Source organism: Centroberyx gerrardi, chromosome 7 (genome assembly GCF_048128805.1).
Source record: "Centroberyx gerrardi isolate f3 chromosome 7, fCenGer3.hap1.cur.20231027, whole genome shotgun sequence".
NCBI lineage: Eukaryota > Metazoa > Chordata > Actinopteri > Beryciformes > Berycidae > Centroberyx > Centroberyx gerrardi.
Genome location: NC_136003.1, coordinates 6,999,752 through 7,017,702, shown reverse-complemented (window position 1 = coordinate 7,017,702; position 17,951 = coordinate 6,999,752).

Below are 17,951 nucleotides of genomic sequence, written 5' to 3'. Positions count from 1 at the left end.
AGATTTGCCTTTATTTTATCTCCATCGTTTAGGGGTCACCTCGCGGGTCCAATTCCCCGCAGCGTGCAGACGATTGGTGCAAGGGGCCCCAGCGTTTGGGGACCGACACACACACACACACACACACACACACACACACTTAAGGACAGATGTCTACACACACACAGGCAAGAGGAAGCTGGGAAAGGAAAGGAAGCTATGGTGACAATCCATTTCCCCTTTTCAACAATTACGGACCATTCAACTCTGCACTGAGCCTCATTACCTCCAGGCCTGGAATGACATTTGGAAACGGTTGAGGGGCCCGTCCAGCGCCGCGCTTTGTTGTTGTTGTTATTATTGTCTCTGGTCAAAGCGGGGCCATTAGCACATATTCCATTCCTCCCTGTCCCGCTTTACCACCTGCACGTTTTAAAGAAGCACATGGAAGTCGTTCTCCCAGATATCTAGTCTTTACTGTACATATTGGAAATCCTGTTAGAGTCCTCAGTGCTATTAGAAATTAAAAACCTGCATAATAATGACATACATTTCAATACAAAAAGTGAAAGAGGTAAAGAAAACTAAATCAAAGCACAGTAAATGATCAAAGAAAAAATGAAATACACAAATTCCAAATGAGTCAACATTTGAGGAACCATATTTTTTGTTTGAAGATATTTATGAGCATTTAAATTGACTAGACTAAGCAACATAATACAATGAACAAGTGAAGAAAGGAAAAAAGTATGAAATAAATAAAAGCAAAAAAAACAATAAAAATGATACCCCATACAAGAAAAAAATCAAACAACTTTTATTTATTTATTTATTTATTTTTTAATCTATGAGGTAGAAATGTTTGGGTATACATAAATAAGATGTGTTATATTTGTACATGTACAGTTTCACCATCAAGCACACTAAATTGTTGTTTGTATGTGTATAAACTGTCCCGAGATTGCAAAAAAGATAGCTTTCCTTTGATGATGAATGTCAGTTTCTCCACAAACAATGTGGCTTGGTGTTTCTGTTTTTATTTTTATTTATGTATTTATTTATTTTCCATTGAATGGCAAAATATTTGGAATGTTTTTGGCCAATTATTTTTTTTTTTTTTACATTTTTACTCGCTTTATAGAGATTTATAGAGATATCTACATCACATCAGTTTAATGTAAAAATACTTTGAGTTCTTCTCCTTTCCATCTGTATGAAAGAGAGCTGGAGACAAAATCTTTCCCAGCTTCTCACTTTAGGAGAGATTTGTTCACCTTCACAGACATTAAGTCGGCTGTCTGAGATCATAGGAATAAGAAAACATTTCAGAACAGTTCATTCTTCATAGCAGGAGCAATAGCAGGAAACAATATCAAGTGGGTGAAAACCAAAGAACTCCATGCAAACAACTGCTTTGCAATACAACAAATTCTGTTTTAGGGTGGATTTCTTTCTTTCTTTCTTTTATTTATCTTTTCAAAGATAATCAGCTAGCAGCATTCCTGACTTCTGTCTTCTTACACACACACACACACACACACACACACACACACACACACACACACACACACGCACAGATTACTGACTGATCTAACTGCAAGGCAACATTTAGACAGTTAGGATGTAGATATATTAATAAAGTCTGAGAAATAAGACAGATGCAACCAAGGCCTCTTCAGTTCACCACTGCAACTGTTATCATTTGTGATAGTTATATTACATGAGGGATGATCATTGAACTGATTGATTGACACATAGTACTGTGAATAAAAATATTTGGTACTGAGGCTGTTTTGACTACTGATTACTTTGGGTGTGTTGGCTATAACATTTTCAAATTTGACATGGTGCAAAAAATGAAAAGACAAGACAAAGAAAAATGTAAGCAGCAATGTTCCAGCCCACCAGACCATCATCACTGCTCTGGTTGCTTCACATTATTATTCTTGGAGATACTCATCATTCTCCAAGATGTGTCTCTTGAAGACAAAACTGATGTAACTGTCCAGGATCTCAATAATATTTTTGAATTTTGTTGCGGGGGGAAAATATCCCTTTATGTTTTTCTTATCATTCTATATTTTATAGCTCATACTGCTCAGGTTCACATGAAAAACACACAACATGCAGCTATACAGACCATCATACAGACATTCAGCTGTGATATTGTGTGATGGGGAAGCTCTGGTAATGGCTACTAATGACTTGCCCAGCTGTTGAACTATAATTGACTCTAATGGTGATGATAGATTTGCATGGACAACTTCTTGAGGAGTCTGATGTGCAGATGGAAAATAAGCTTTTGGGAACTTTATTAACCCGACATAACTCAAAATCCAGGATTTACTGCTTTATTGTAAATGTAAATAAAGCTTTTCCAGCCTCAAGATACAGGTGTGAAGCATGACTTTCTGTCCCATACTGTCTGTCCTTGTATGAAAAACTCAGACAGTACATTTCAGAGTGAACAGAATGTTTTCAATCCAAAAAATCACAAGACAAACAAAGCCAGTATTTCAACAGGTGACAGATTGGGCTTTTAAAAACACTGCTGCTTGTTTCTTATTGCTGAACAGAAAGCATGAATGATACACAATCATAAAGACATGCAAACACGCACATTAACAAATACAGATAGCCTCTTTTTTTTTTTATTCATTCAAGGAAGATTGACTTAGTGAACACACCGTTACACACATTTAAGGTTCGACCAACATGGGTTTTTGAAAGCTGATACCAATATTTTTGTATTGAAGCTTCTTATACAACAATACTGTATGTTGTACCAGTATTCAGTATCTTTAAATTTGGTAATTTTTTAAATTTTCATTTCATTTCTCCCAGAATTTTCTTCTTGTCAGGGTGGAAAAGCCTCTGAAACAGCATTCAGACCATCATGGGACACTAAAACTCTCCACTGAAACCCAGGATGATGAAATTCATTTAGAGTTTGTTAGTAGCTAGATATTTGGTTTATAAGTCAGGGTGACCCACCTCACCTATTCAATGATAGAGAAACTCTGGGATACATTACTGATTTCAAATGAAGAATATTATTGAACAATCAAATGAATAAATAAAATGTGCCAAGAAAAAAAATCTAATTTCATTGCAGGTTTTACCGACTGTTTTAATGTAGCTGTGGTCAGGGAGGAACTTCCATCATATCAGCAATGGACAACACTGATTGGCCAATATCTGATATTTAATAAAAGGCCAATATTGGCAAACTGATATATCAGTCTAACCCTATACATACATTCACAGCTGGGAAATTCATGGTACAAATATAGTTTTCTACTGTTCTACCAGAAAAATTGGGGAGGTAAGTGCCTTGCTCAAGAGCACGTTAACAGTAGTTTCTCATTCATTTTTTCATTTTCCCTGCCTAGATTTTTCCAGTCAGCAAGGAATACACACATACACACATAAAGGCAGAAAATTCATAAAATATAGCACAATCGCAAAAAGCCATCAACGTAATTCAGTATCGATAATTCCTGCAGCAAACAAGAACGCAAATGGAGTCTATTCGGAGTCTGCATACACACGCACGAACGCACGCACGCACGCACACACACACACACACTCTCTCTCACACAGACAGGCCCAGTCTAACCTCAGGAGGGAGTCGGAGGCTTCCAGGTTTCACAGCCTCTTTTATGGAAGGAAAGTGTCAAAATTTCCCCCCAGCTCTTTCCACTGCTGACACACAGGGCCAAGACCGACCGCAAACACACACACACACACACACACACACACACACGCACACACACACACACACACACACACACACACACCTGCACATACATGCATGCAGACACACACACTTTAATATTCTTATAAGGCAAACACTGTTATCCATCCTACAAACCTCGCACCACCTCGATAGAAACTCTCTCTCACTCTCTCTCTCTCTCTCTCTCTCACACACACACACACACACATACCAGGCCTGTTATAATAGCAGCGGGAGAACAATATCACAGACACTGAAAAATCAACAACAGTTCGTAGGAAGACAGTAAATCTAGGGAAGTAGAGGTCGGAACAGCCAAGGTGTGTGTGTGTGTGTGTGTGTGTGTGTGAGAACGAGAGAGAGAGAGTGAAACTTTGGCAAGATGGCGGCCCGTGTTTACGTCTTGGGAACAGTACAGAACAGCTCCAGTTTGTTTGCTACTGCTGGTGAGAACATAAAACCTCACGTTCACATTTTTTGTTTGATTTATGACTATTAGATCTGGCCAAAAATGTAGATTACAGTTTCAAATGCTTACTAGTTCACACACACACACACACACACAGTAGGAATCAGCGCGCCACATCAACAGTAAACAGAGTGCACCGTCAGATCTGATCTGAACTCTACAATGTAGTTCTGGTCTGCTGACTCTATGGCCAGGAGGGATGTGTGTGTGTGTGTGTGTGTGTGTGTGTGTGTGTGTGTGTGTGTGTGTGTGTGTGTTGCGTAGTTTGTACTGTATGTCTTATGTTGAACCCAGACTGTGTGTGTTTGTGTAACCCAGACAATTGTTTTGCGTATGTGTGTGTACGGTATGCGTGTGTACGCATCTTTGCGTGTGTGTGTGTGTGTGTGTGTGTGTGTGGTGTGTGTGTGTGGTGTGTTCCATCTGGGTGGTCAGCCAATACAATAACCGGTCCAGATGTAAACAACAACCAGCTAATGAGGCACAGTAGCCAAGAAACTGCTGTTTATTTGTGCGGCGATATATCAGAATGAAGCCTTCAGATGCAGAACCATATTTTCTGTAACCATTTTTGTTTTTTTAATTTTTTTTTACATTACCTCTAATGTCAATAACTAGTCTAGAGGTTTGGCTTGTGCAGGTTTGTGACCCAAAGGCCACCAGTTTGAATCTCTAACCCGCTGGAAAAATCTGGTGATGGAAGGTGAATGAGGAATGTTTCCATTGCTGTGGTGTTTTTGCAGCCATGGTGGCTTTCACTGCTCATGCTAACTACCCAGTTCTTCTTCTTCTATTTATTCAAAACAAAGTGGAAATGTAAAACGCATCACTTCCTGTGCACCAGAGGATTTTTCTCTGGAAAGAGCTACCAGACACCGGCTGTTTAGAACAGACAGTGTAAAAGCTTTATGAACTGAGTACAGGTTGGATCACTGTTTCCTGTTGACATTTTCCGTGCAAAATGTTTCTTTGCATGTGAACTTAAGTTTTCACATGTGAAACAGATATTGACATATCTAATGGCATGTGAAAATGTGAAAAAAATATCACATGTGGAACAAAAACACTTCATCTATAAATTTAAATTTTTTACATCATTTTTACATTTTTACATCATCTAAAAACATGGCATCAGAATGCAATGTGAGAAAAATTGTTCACATGTGAAAACCAACATGTGCTTTGAAATGACATATGGGTTTTCACATGTGACTTTTTTGTGAGGGAGAGTAGATGCTAGCAAAATGGGCATTCAATTATATAAAAATTATTACTTTAAGGTGGCTTTAGCTTTAGGTTTAGCTTTAGCAATGACCGCAGAAAACCAAACCATATCCTCCAGTTTCACCTGGTTCTCTCTGATTGAAGAATCAGTTTAATAACATAAGAAATAAACAGGAATTATTCTTTTATCTTGGTGGTAACCTGCTTCCCTGGTGTGAATGTGTGTAATTGTGTGAATATGAAAAAAGGTGTTGTTTAAAAATAACTTGCATGTTCTTCAGTCAGTCTTACCTGGATACATAATGGATAAAAAATGGAATATAAACACAAAAAACTCAGAATTGAACCTCAAATTTTATGAGATCACATTATTATTTAAATCTGCTTGCATTACTTTATCCCCTGCTCTCCCCATTCATGTCTTTACATTACTTGTATACACATTGTGGCTTGATTGTGTCCAGATGAATTTGTGTATTTTGTGTAATGATGCAGCACATGAATCGTGAATTGCATGTCATCCTCTCTCTCTCTCTCTCTCTCTCTCTCTCTCTCTCTCTCACTGTGGTATAAACTGAATGAAAAATGGCCCAGAGAAGGTAAACAGGCAGACTGATTGACATGCATTTCCCACACCCAACTTCAATGAGAGAGACAGAATAAGAGAGAGATTGAAGGAGAGAGAGAAAAGGGCAGAGAGCAAAACAGAGCTTGAGGGAGTAAAAGCAAGAGAGAGGAAATCCTCTCTCTCTCTCTCTCTCCCTCTCTCTCTCTCTCTCTCTCTCTCTCTCTCCCTCTAATGTGCTCGAGTTAATCGTCAAATTAAAAGATTAGAGAAAGAGAGGTGAGATTACTGGAAAAACTCTGGGCTTAAGGTGCATGAAGATGAATGTTAACCAAGCTGAGGATTTATTGAACATCAAAACATTACTTGGCGCGTTGCACATAACCTTTCCAGTCACACTTGACAGGAAAACACTGTATATACAGTACATTTGATAGTTATACTTAAAAACTTCAGTGTAATAATAATTAACAAAAAGTACATTTTATTTTACCTTTTCTGGTAATTCAGAGAGACTTTACAATATATTCCAAAGCATTAAATCTCTTTGTTAATGTGTGTAAATTCCCAATCCAGAAGTTTTGTGTATCTCTTATGAGTATGCATGCACCGATATTATATATGGAGGGCATTCTCGTTGAAAATTATCAATTTGCATATACCAGATGCCGCCACAATTCAAAGCCATTTTGCTTACATGGTTACGAACAATAATTACATTTAAACCTCATGTTTATCTGTCACATACTGTCAATCCTTTTATACATTGATGAATCCAATAAATCAAAGTGTAAACAAAGTAAGCAGTGGGGAGACAATGACAATGCAAACTGTGTAGTGGGGCTTTAATCCTCACTGGAGCAAGTCCAAACATCTTTAACCCAGATGCTTCTCAGCCATAGAATATTGAATGTTGAATGTACATATGCTTAGTGATATGTAGTTTACTGTCCATAGTTTGTCTTACACTGTTCCTTTGTATTGTACAAGACTCATCAAAGAATACATCAAAACTATTAAATAGCACAAATGGAATTATGCAGTGACCAAAAAATGTGAAAACTATTTTATATTTTAGATTCTTTAAAGTAGCCGCCCTTTGCCTTGATGGAAAGGCAAAGGCTTTGGAAAGAAATTCATACATAGGCATCAACTTCACTATTTATATTTGACTAAGAAACACATTTCAAGCATAAGCCTTTAGATCAAAATGCTTTTAAGAGAATGAAAAACATAGTACATTCAATCAGGTGGGTCCAGTGTGTCTCTGTTCTATTATCATCAGGACACTTTTCAGTATTTCTTTCACTTTTGGAAGCTGTGATTTTGGTAGATTTTTACACCATATGGATAGTCCTTTATGTTGAACTGTTGCGTAAAATGACAGTAATGAGAAAGGGCAAATAGTGCACAGGCTATCCTCACTCCTAGACAGCAGGCAGGCTGAGTCTTGTCTCCCCACCCTTTACTTTGGGATTTAAAAGGTGACTGCTTCCATAAATTTTCTCACGGACACACAGAAACACTACTCTCTCTCACACACACACACACACACACACACATTAATGTATCCCGGCATTTCTGCTTCAGGGTACTCAAACTTTAAGCACATGACATGGTAACAATAACTCACACTAAAGAAGGTAGATGGAAGAATATGATGCGTGGATTATTCTCTTCCATGGAGAGTTCTTTGAAATCCTCGGCTTCTGGCACTAGAACAGTTGAAACCATCCGAAAATCGAATCATCTGTTTCTCAACCGCACAACTTGAAAGGCAAATACGCCGTCAGGTTTGTTTTATTATGAGTTGATCAATCACCATAACAACAAAAGCATGTTGAGCGTGTTAACAATAAAAGCGTCAACTGGAATTATGATACCGCATGCACATACACATGTAGTTGTGAATTACTCCCCCCCATTACATAGTCGATCTATTTCTATCAGTTGAGTTAGAATTATGAGGTGTTAGGTTGTACTGTACATAGGTGTTAGGAAGGGGTGGGTGTGTGTGTATGTGTGTGTGTGTGTGTGTGTGTGTGTGTGTGTGTGTACGTGCGTGGCTTTGATGTCATCTGACAGCAGAGGAGACAATTTGGGCGCTGTCAGCTAATGGATGCACTCATTCACTCACTCACTCACTCACTCACTCACTCACTCACTCACTCATTTATTCATCACTCACTCACTCACTCACTCATTTATTCATCACTCACTCACTCACTCACTCACTCATTTATTCATCACTCACTCACTCATTCACTCACTCACTCATTTACTCATCACTCACTCACTCATTTACTCATCACTCACTCACTCACTCACTCGTTCACTCACTCACTCGTTCACTCATCACTTACTCACTCACTCGTTCACTCATCACTCACTCACTCATTCACTCATCACTCACTCACTCACTCACTCATCACTCACTCACTCACTCATTTACTCATCACTCACTCACTCACTCACTCGTTCACTCATCACTCACTCACTCACTCACTCGTTCACTCATCACTCACTTCACTCACTCACTCACTCACTCACTCACTCGTTCACTCACTCACTCGTTCACTCATCACTCACTCACTCACTCACTCGTTCACTCATCACTCACTTCACTCACTCACTCACTCACTCACTCACTCACTCACTCCTGACAGCATGTGAGACAGCTTGATTTGTATCTGATCTGTGCGCCTCAGAGTTCAACTGTGGACAGGCTGATGAATGACGGCAATTAGTGCTTTCTCATTAATGTTGTTTTTAATTCGGTCCATCCACATAGGGTATTCATCATCTCCCTCTGGTACGCCGTGTGCATGTGCGTGTGTTTGTTTATGTGTGTGTGTGTCCGTGCATGTGAGCATGTGTGTTTTGATAGTGAAAAAAGAGACAGGGAAGAAGGAGACAAAAAGGAGAGAAAGAGAGAAAGAGAGAGAGATCAAGAGAAAGAGAGACAGACAGAGAGAGAGAGAGCGAGAGAAACAAATGTCATCCGTCTAACTCCTGGGTCTGTTTCTTTTGGCTTGATGTCTGTTACTTGAGTGGAGTGGGAGAGAGGAAGTGAAGTGTGAGGGAATTGCTCCATTTGAACAGACACACATATGATCGCAACTGCACACACACACACACACACACACACACACACACACACACCTGTTAATGTTGTGTCTGTGTTATGGTTGGAGGTTCAGAGAAGGAGTTTCTTTTTCTCCTTCTTCTGATAGGTTTTCAGCCATTTGGCACTCTGCAAAGGTGATCCATCTAAAAAGAACCCATCTGCATTCAGGAAGATAAAGTAAGTTCTTCCCATTTTGGTAGGACCTTGTATGATTCATAATGCATGATTATGATTATTATCATGATGGTTAAAGTGATGATGGGTGATGGGTGATGGTGATGATGATGATGATGATGATGATGATGATGGTGATGGTGATGATGGTGATGATGACAACAACAATCATGATCATGATGATGAAGAGGAGAAGAATGAGGGGATAATGATGATGATGAAAAAGAAGAAGAAGAAGAATGCATATGTATGTAAAATTTATGGTTATTGTTGTCATTGACGTAACAATATTAACAAGCATCAATACTTCGATCCAAGTGTGAGTTTGAGAATACTGCATAAAAACATGGGTCATGTAAACAAATTAATCTGATGATGTTTCTTCTATTTAGGTAATGTTTAGAATTAGAGAGTTGTTTGGAAATGTATAAACATCTTAATCATATTGTCCTCATAACAAAATGAAGGGCATATACAAGTAATCTGTGTTTAGCTCCACAACTACTCTATTCTGTCCGTCCTTTCCCCATTAGAACGCACTTGGCTGTGGAATGTCTTCTCCTCTTTATCTTCTCTTTAAACCAATTAACTAAATCTGCTCCACAAAGTGGGCACGCCTACAGCACCCCTCAGGCCGCGAGCATAGTTCAGAGGACAAACACACACACACCCACGCACGCTCACACACGCACACACAGACACACACAAGCATGCATGGACCCACACCTAAAAACATCAAAGCAAACACACCCAGAACCATACACGCCTGTGCGCACACACCTTGACACAATGAAAATGGTAGGAATGTGGAAATAAAATAAATATTTTCATACACTAAGCTGTGTGCTTAGTTTAAGAGAGGCAGGCACTGTGGGTGACTATATTACCTCTAGTTATTTTAGATCAGATATTGCTCCGTGACTCACTTGCCAAGTTGACAAGTTGATTGCAAAGGACATTCACCTAGGATGAGGTTTAGTCATTGCACTCCAGCCATGTTGACCCATGCGAATTTCCTCACATCGAGGAATCGCGACTGCAAAATATCTGGTTTGGGGGATGGTGTCCACACTGTTTCATTTCTGAGGGGCAGGGGCGGACATAGTGATTTGGGGGCCCTAGGCAAAGGCAAACATGGGACCCCCTGAGTCCTAACATTCACTGTTTTCAACCCATCCTTTCTATATCCATATTACCTTCAAGTTGGGGCTGAGCTCGCAGGCAGTGGTAATATTGCTAGCGGTAACACTGGCAACAGTTGGTTCTTTGATGAAAAAATGTGTCTACAAAACTTCTATTTTCCTCTCTCTTTTGTATTTCTGCACCACTTTGCTTGAATTTTTTATGTCTTTTGCAGCAACTGGTCCAGTGTTAGGAAACTCAAAGTCAAGAGGCAATTGTGCTAGAAGTGGAATAGTCCACTACCACTGTAGCCTGACTGAGTATGGGGGGTGGCAATCGCCTACCTTTGCCTAATGGTAAGACCGCCCCTGCAGCAAGGTGAAGAACTGAGGAGGGAAACCGCCCTTTAACTGGAAGACACGCATTCAAGCCCATGTGTCAGCAAGCATCCGCCCTGCTGAAGTGTCCGTGAGTAAAACACTGGAACCCTACCAGCTCCGCAGGTTCTGTGTAAGCAAAAAGAGGATTACGCCCTGGCCTCATTCCCAATACCACTTCAAAACAGTTTTACCACATTGGTCACAATGATGATTATGTGATATTTCATTGTTTTGAAATGGTATTGCAAATGAGGCCAGAGTTTAGTAGAGAGAATACACAGGCAACTCCTCTACATAATCCTGTGGACTGTTGAAGGATTACCAGATTCTCTGTGTACACACGCTCCTACATGTGAATGAAGAGATGCATAAAGAAGCAAACACCCATATGCACGTACACACACCGCAAAACAGGTCCATCTGAATAGTAGTCTTTTGGTATGTTCTAGTCTTCAAGTCTTGTTTTGGGAATTTTCTTGAAACAGGTTTCTTGAAAGTTTCATTATCGTGAAATAAGGCGGATCGCATCGCTAGTATCAAGACAATGTCATTTGATTTAAGAAAATTCTGGAAAAATGTTGATTTTTTATTGGAAACAACCCATTATCTGACCCCGCTGAAATTGTTTAATATACTGATATATTTGAAAGACTATATTACATTTTTTTCTAAGATTTTATGGCTCCATTCTAGACTGAATGACTTGGTAAGGTGGATTTTTATGTAGTGTAGAAAGCATACAGACAAAGAGCATACAGAGTGCATGGTCAGGCTGTACTATGGGTGTCATTTTCTTGCCCATGCTAATGAATTAAGACGTGTTGGCTGTAAATTTGTAAAGATGTCCTCCATGACATGACTGTTGGTGAGATGCCAAACATTATCAAAGATCAGCCGGTATGGAATGACAAGTAACTTGACAACAGCCAAACTGGCACGGGATTGCGGCGCTAACATGCCTGCCACGTAAAAGTAGATTGTAGTTTTAGTTATATAAACATTTCTCGGAGGCAGAGCTGCTCTGAAGGCAGAGATGGTCTCATTTGAGTTAAACAACATTGGGCGGAGCCAAAGAACCAGTTTTTTGTTGTTGTTGTTTTTTAGTTTTTTGAAGTTAGCTAACTGGCAAACTTGAATGCCAAAGAAGGAACTCTGGTCGAAATATAAATGGCAATGCCTTCATTGACCATGGCATTCAAGATCTTGGAAGGTCAGCTAACTAGCTTTCCTAGATAGCAACAGGCTTGTGTGGCTAGTTTGAACTTGGAGGGTCAGCTAGCTAACTAGCTAACCTAGATAACTTAGTATGGCTAGATTGCATTTTTCAGTTAGTAGCAGAGCGCTAGGCATCCTCCTCTCTTTTATCTCCTGTGTTTTTCACTGGGCTTCAGTCTAATGTTACTCAGGCAGAAAAATTGTGGTTCTTCGGCTCCGCCCACTGAGATTTAACTCAACCAATGATCTTATTTCTGCCTCCAGAGCAGCTCTGCCTCTGAGAAATGTTTGTGGAACTAAAACTCCAATCTGCCACTGAAAAAGGCAATGGCCAAGCTCTTTTGATCAATGGCTCGCTCACATTCGCAGTCAAAAAGGCAGTGGGAAAAGCTTTCTGATGAACAGCCAGCACGTCACGGTTACAGAGGCACTGCATCTGGTCCCTCTGTCAGCTGTGCACAAGGACAATTAGGACATAAGCTACATTTCCCCCCAGACATTTTTCAGTATTAGCAGACTAGTTTAATAGGATGATAAATACTCAAGGGTCAACTGGAGGGTAAGGGTAAGATCTAAGAACACAGCTGGTGAAACCGCTATCGTCTTTTCTTTTTCTTTCTCTTTCTCTTTTTGTAGAGTGTTCAGTTCAACCAGTGGTCATTGTGAAGGTCATTGAACGGACACTTTCAATGAGTCAATGCCCAAAAAGAGAGGAAAAACAGAAGTATTGCAATATCAGAATATCAGTGAATCATTGCCCTCATCATTAACTTGTGGTGGTTTGTGAATTTATTTCTATTTTCAAGTGGTGACACAGACATACAGTTCAACAAGCGAGCAAAGAAAAACTCTTTTTACATGAATTTGAGTAAATATTTTTTCTAAATATACACTGATTGATTTATACTAAAAAGAAATTAATACATTATCATTATGAATACAGCTTATAAAACTTGAAAGTGAATTGACATTGGACACTCATAATTGAGCTATCTAGCTTCTTTGTGTTATGTTAAATAATAATTAAATAATTTAAATGAAACAAAGCCAAGAGAACCCGCACATCGCCAACTTATTACATTGTAAAATGCAATCCATGAAATGCGAACACTTATTTTGTCGCATAAACGCCATCAGCTCACATGTTTCAGATCAGCAGCACTTAATGCCAGCCAGGTTTTACAGAATATGACTCTAAATAGAGTATAGGTTATGTATTGTAATGATGCATAATCCTTCACAGGGGAATTCACTATACATTGTGCCATTATGGTGGTGAGTGCATATTGTGGAATGAAAGAAGACTAACGTTGCTAATACTGTGCTAGGCAGATTTCAAGACTATTGTAGAAGTCCTTAGTGCAGAGATGAGGTTCATTTTTGGGGCGTTTTTTTGAATTTCCTGTCTTGTGCTGGTTTTGGCTGAAGCAAGGTTTTCACTCAGAACATAGTTTTTGTCATTAAAGCCCCAATCAGGAATTTTTATCCTGATTTTTCCAGGTATTCTCACATAGTTTGTCGAAGGATTTAACTTTTTGCAACTTTCAGAACCTTTAACTCAAAATTGAAATTTCCCTTCATTTTACTAATGGAAATAAACCTTTTGCAGTTTCAAAATACATGCAAAACTCAGGTTTAGCTGATTCATAGATTTTTCCAATCCTAATCCCTCCCAGGAGGTTTCATTACACACTCTGCCAGTGTAGTGGTGATTGCATTTTGTTACAGTTGACTGACATTGCTCCAGGATTGCAGTGGGCACATTTCAAAAGACGGCATTAGAGTGGTTGACATCTGACATCTCTGTCTTTTGCTGCAAAGTTTTTTTCACCAAATCAAACATACTCTTTGATTTTGTGTCAATTTTGTGTCAGTTATTATAATAAATAAGCACTCAAGGCTGATTTTGTATGGCAAAAGTATGATCCTCAAGTTACTCTGGTTTCAAGATTAGTTAATTAGTTAAGTGGTTACTGGATGAACATGCTAATCCATATTCACAATATCATAAAGGCATATAAATGGACTATTTGCTTTTCTATTTGCTTTTCCTCAAACCAATCTGTGGTGTGCTTTGAACCTTGAATTTTCTTCCAACTCTCTCTCTCTCTTTCTCACATACATACAGTACACACATGCACACCCATTACAGTCTCTCTCTCTCTCTTTCTCTCTCACACACACACGCTAGAGACACACGTGGGAGGGTTGACGCCGCGCTGTCTGCAGTGCGTTGAGGAGTATTGTTATTAACTGTGGTGTGAATAGAGGCAGCGGTACATCCCCTGCTCTCTGGCTGCTGCAGGGCTGCAGGGCTCGGCTTTGTTCTGCGCTCCATAATGGCACGCCATAATTACAGTCTTAGCGAGAAGACACACAGGCAGCGTCTGCCTGATCCCTCGCCTCACCTCACCTCACATGGTAACAGAAGTACACACGGGCACACACCTCTTTCATGTGCGCCCGTGTGTACTTACGTTAATACGAGAGTCGTCGATATGTCAATATAAGACAAATACTCAATGGGTTCTCGTAACAACGGTCATTTGGATTTTACGAAAAGTTACTTTTGAACCTTACTTACACATGGCTAGCCACATTACCTACCACTGCGTGTACGCTAAGATCACATAGAAATACTTACATATATACGTATATACTATACCATCATCAAAAATACTTTGATTAAAGGCATACTGAGCAGGATTTTCCCCCTTGAAATAGCATAAAGTCAATCATTACTTATGGCCCATTGGTAGTGTGTGACAGTGTGTGTATCTGCAGAGAGCCTGCCTTCTGCCTGGATTTTCTTATTCCTGAATGTTCGGGAAGTTTCTGGGCATCAATCTTTTGGCAGCAGGTGTGTCCTGCAACCAAAACCACTAAATCGTTTTATATGTAAAAGCCACGCTGGCTGCAGTAGCGGTCCTGAACTCTAATACAGAGTACCTGGAGTTCTGGTCAGAGCTAGTGTGTATCGTGAGCTGGCAGCTAGCTACTGTTGTTAACGTAGCTTCTTTGTAGTAGAAACGCTGATTGCTAGCTAGCTAGCTGAGCTAACCGGCACCTACCTGTCCCAACAGAAAACAGGTCAACTCTTCATCCCCATCCTCTCCTTCAATACTTGCCAACAGGTGAAAGCCAACACCAGATTCACTCTCGTTTTGGAACGAGGCTTGTCTGCTTGGCGTTTTGCCTCGCTGTATTTGAATTTTTTACTGTTCTGGCAACGGCGTTCAGGAGGCATGTGCTTTGTGTCTTGTTGAGCAAGAGAGGAGGGGTCAACTTTGAAGGTTGTGTTTACAAGCCACAATGTCTTGAAGGTTAGGCAACTAAAGCACTTTGGTTAAAAATTATCAAATCAAATATAGTATACCATAATCAAAAATACTGTGATTAAGGTTAGGCAATAAAACAACTTTGGTTAAGAATTGAGGACCATAGGACTGTAGAGCTTCTTGGAAAAAAGCAGGTGCGACTAGAAAGAAGGTTCTCTTTGGCAGAAGGTACAAATATTCCACTGTAGAGAATGAGAGGAACCAAGTCACTCAACTTGGAAGTGAGTGAAAAAAATTAAAATGCCTTTATTTCATTGGCAAGTTCTATGTACAGAACATGATTAAAAAACGAACTCCGACACTTTTTGGCGTCTTGCCTTCTTCAGGGACTTAAAACAAAACTAAATGGTAAAACATACCTGCTTGAGAAGTTCACTTTCGGGGAGTGGCTGCCTGTAGAATGCTAAAGAAGAACACCTGTTTGACCTTTGTCTTTCTTTTAAGTATGTTTTACCATTTACTTTTGTTTAAACTCCCTGAGGGCAAGACGGAGTTCGTTTTTTAATCATGTTCTGTATATAGAACTTGCCAATGAAATAAAGGCGTGTTAACTTCAAGTTGATTCCTCTCAGCCTCTAAAGTGAAACCATGGTTAAGGTTAGGTTTAGGTTTAGGTTTAGGTTTAGGGTTACCATAGGCAGAAATGTGTGTTGTTCCCAAACTAGAGAACCTAGACACTTTGTCACCTGTTATACCCATATTGTCTCTGCTCTTCTGACTCTCCTGTACTTTGAGCTTTTTCACACATCACCTGAAATATGTCAATACTACATTCATGTTCTCATTAGCGTTTGTTTGTAATTCCTCCTACTAAACACATATTTTCTCCAAGTAAATGCAAAGTGGGCTTTTCCTGCTAACTATTTAATGCATAACTCCGACCCATTTTCCCATCATTTCCTATCATACTGATCGACTGTGACCGAAACCTCATCAATTGCTTCACTATAGAGCTGCTTGTCTTGCTTGCCTGAAACTTTGCTCTGTCTCTCTCCTGCTTACATTATCACACTAGGCTTAATATGATATTCCTGAACAATAGTTTTACATGCCTTGGATTTTGTTTCTCATTTTCTCCTCAGAATGTACTTGGGCACCAAAAAGGTTGAGCACTGCTTTATCTTCATCCTAACTTCATGTCTTCTTCTTCCTCTCCTTCGTCACTCTCCCCTCACCCACTCTTGTATATCCCTTTCTGTCTATCAATCTACAGATGTATCCAGCACTTTTTATATGCGTGGAAAGTCCTGCAATATTGTAGCAAAGTAGATGCACATTGGTGGGGACAGTGCTGAAAATGCCTGAGAATAAGGGATAATTTCGAAGTCTTTGCGGAGAGGAAAGGAGTGGGAGTCAAAGTGAGAGGAGGAGGATTTGAAAAAGAAGCGAACCGGAGAAGATAGAGGTGCAATGAACATGGCTGAGGATTGGTTTTAGGTACCTCTGCTGCACAGGAGGTGATGCGTTTTATGTTTCCGGCAGCGGCAACAACGGTTTGTTTGGAATAAACAGAAGAAGAAGTGGGTAGTTAGCATGAGCAGCGATAGCCATCATGGCTGAACAGACAAAGAAAAGAGAAACTCAAACTGCATCAACAGAAAATCCAAGGGAGAAGACATCACAGTACTGGACACACTGTTTGATTGACAGGTGATCTCTGGGAAGAGCAGTGTGGAAATCTAAATCACAGATACTGAGAAAAGTTTTTGAAATGTACGAACAGATTTGATCTTTCTCTACCTCCCTTCCCATCCTCTTCCTCCTCGCTCAGACTATCCTCGCTCTCCCTGAAGGTGTAAACTGACCTGCACGTCTTCCCACAAGCCACTGGGTCATAGATGGGCTCTACCTGACGCTCTCAGGCAGTAACTCATCTCCCCTTTCATTGGTTGACAAATTGACTAATTGCATTCCAACAGTCACGGCGGTTGTCGGAACGCAATTAATGCCCTCCATTACGTGTCATTCAATCGTAGGTGTCAGTGAATGCAAGCTAATTGTAGGTCATCCATATCAGAGAGGTGCTTCCACCCATTTTTAACATTCTCGCTCCACTCCCAAGAAGAATTGTTTGGAAATGTAATGCAAGATGGACATCTACAATGGCTCACACTATTGCAATTATATAAAAATAAATAATTTGTATGGGAAACCAGTTGGTGATGTTGTGATTCAGCCATTGTCACAGTTACATGTCAGGGGTAGGATAGAATAGAATAGAATAGAATGAAACACCAACACAAGAAACATACTGTACATTTATAGCATAACATACAACACATCAGGCAAACAGTTAGAGGTCCTATGAAAAGTTGCAATTCCATAAGTAAAGAATATATTTTAAATGAACAATTCATGATTAACACCTCATAATAGTCTAGGCTGGTTATTTCTTCCAAGACTGGTGGGATTGAGATTGAGACTTGGAAATGATGGCTTCATTGAAAGAGTCATGTTTGCAGAAAGAAAGAAAGAAAGAAAGAAAGGAAGGAATCCCCCAAATGCCACACAGAACCATCAATTTTCAGACAGTTGAGATTTAGGAGAGTAATCGTTTGTTTTCATGTTATACCTCCATCCTCATGCCAGCTGACCGCTTAACCTTTCGGTTTGTGCTGG